General features: G+C 36.8%; 1 non-coding gene across 1 annotated transcript; it reads right to left on the reverse strand.

The window, feature by feature from the left end:
* Nucleotides 1–1,773: 1,773 nt before the first annotated feature.
* On the reverse strand, nucleotides 1,774–1,880 carry LOC148860907 (small nucleolar RNA R71). The gene has a single exon (XR_016095295.1). It is a non-coding gene; the product is annotated as a small nucleolar RNA R71 (small nucleolar RNA).
* Nucleotides 1,881–2,417: the final 537 nt, after the last annotated feature.

Here is a 2,417-nt window from a genome sequence, read left to right on the forward strand (position 1 = left end):
TCCCACTTGCATTAGAACTTTGTTTTATCTTATCTTTGATATTTTTCTTGATAAGTCAGAGTTGGAGACTGTTATCTAGAGAAATTTTAGGAGATTTTGTAGGCTTCTATTGGGGGAAGTAGAGAGAAAGAAAAGAAGAGGAAAACAAGAAAGAAAATAATCAAACCTAGGGCTGCCGCACCTCTCTTCTCTTTCCTTCTCTCTTCTCTGATTTTTCTTGAGTTTTCACCATGACCATGCATGGCTAAACTCTGATACTTGGTCGAAGGAAACATAAGCCTCAGAATCAACAAAACTGTGAGATCTAATTTGATTATTATTGTTTGATTTACACTTTTTGAATGTTCTTCTATTTTATCTTCATGATTGTTTCGTCTGATTGATAGGAGGCCTACTAGTTTTTATTCATTGCAATCTACTACTATGTTAGATATCAGATCCTTAATTGTCTGAATGATTTGCTGTGTTAGAAATTGTTAGATCTTAGGAAGAAGACTCGACTGAATTAAATGCAACCGCTTGTGCTTGTGTTGTTTAGCTTCATCGATCTCTAATGCTTAAGGCTTTTGCTGGATTAAATCTTTAACACTTGTTTAGGGGTTGTTCATTAGTAAGGGTTAATAGGATCACTTGTTTTTTGATTAACTAAGATTAGGGAGATGCAGGAAAATAATTCCTATGATGAATATTCAAAGTTTGAATTGATATATCTTTGCATTGATGAGTAGTAGTGAAATTCTGATGGTGGATGTTGACTTGGACCAAGACTCGTTCTTTTGATTAATTTCAGTACTCTGAATTGCATTGTTTCTCATTTGATTTTCATTCCTTTTAATTCTAATTTTCTTTCTTTTTAATTCTGGTTCGTTAAATACAACCACCCCTCCATCTTTGTTCATGCAGCACACAAACTAGGTTAGATACTCTCTGTGAGAACGATCCTTACTCGCAATACTGCATTTATTTTTAGGAGTACAGGTTTTATTTTTGGGTGCCTACGACAACACGCCAAATTTTGACGACAATGCCGAGGAGTTTTTCTAATCGGTTTTTGTGCTTCTTGTGATCATTGTTTCGTTCTTGAAATTTTTGAAAACAAATATATATATATATATAATCACTTTGATTGTTTGTGTTTTAGCATATAATATTTTCTATTTTTTTATTCTTTTGTTTTCATCATTCTAGATTTTTTTTATGGTATGTTGTTCATGGGTTATTAGGGTTCCCTTGATTTATGCATGTAACTCGATTCTCTAAGCACGGTGATTTGCAGTACGATCCAGAAATAGAGGGAACTTTGCGCAGGTTAAGGAGAGAAGCTTGGAGTCATTCTAAAGAGAACAATCCAGCTCTTGATTCCCTATCTGTTAGTGGTCTGTTTTGAAAGAAGAGGACATCATGGCTAGAAACCGAACTTTGAAAGAGCTTGCCGCACCTGATTTGAATCAGCAACCCCTATGCATAACTTTTCTTGCTTTAGATGTCGATGCTACTTTTGAATTGAAATCTGAACTAATACATCTCTTGCCCACCCTTCATGGTCTTACAAGTGAGGATCCTCACAAGAATTTGAAGGAGCTGCATGAGGTATGCACGAGTATGAAACCCATGGGGGTGATTGAAGAACAAATTAAACTAAGAGCCTTTACATTTTTTCTGAAGGATTCGGCTAAGGATTGGATCTATTATCTACCCTCCGGGAGTATTACAACATGGAACGAGATGAAGAGGCTATTCTTAGAGAAGTACTTCCCAACTTCAAGGAAGGCCAACATTAGAAAAGAAATTTGTAGTGTAAGGCAGTACAACGGGGAGTCCCTACATGAATATTGGGAACGTTTTAAAAAATTATGTGCAAGCTGCCCACATCATCAAATCAGTGAGCACCCATCCAATATTTCTATGAGGGTCTTCAACCCACTGATAGGAGCATGATTGATGCTGCTAGTGGAGGAGCTTTATGAAGGGATGAAAGATCCATCGTATGAATGCCCAAATCTTGCAGAATAAAGGGGGCAAATTTCAAAAATTTTTCTCTACCTATCAACTAGGAATCACATTCCCTATTTAGAAAATCATATTTTCAAGGATCAATCATGAATCATAAACTGAACCAGATCTGAACCAAAAGTAATAGGAGAAGATTATACCTGATACGGAGAAGTAATATCTCCCAACGAAGGTGTTCACGCCCAAGGAAGGATCCAAAGATTGCTCCCACTAAAGATGGCGCAGTGCAGGATGGAGCAGAATCAGCAGTATTCTTCTCCAAGAATTCTATCCTTTGAAAGAAACAGCAGGATGGCACATGAGCACAACTTTCTATCTATTCCTTCTCAAAGAATTGATGTCAAGATTGAATTTTGACTTCTCCCACAACTGGAGATCGAACTGGCAAATAGGGCGGCAAGAAA

This window comes from Nelumbo lutea, chromosome 4 (assembly GCF_056320005.1).
Source record: "Nelumbo lutea isolate HS-2025 chromosome 4, American lotus-T2T, whole genome shotgun sequence".
Taxonomy (NCBI): Eukaryota; Viridiplantae; Streptophyta; class Magnoliopsida; order Proteales; family Nelumbonaceae; genus Nelumbo; species Nelumbo lutea.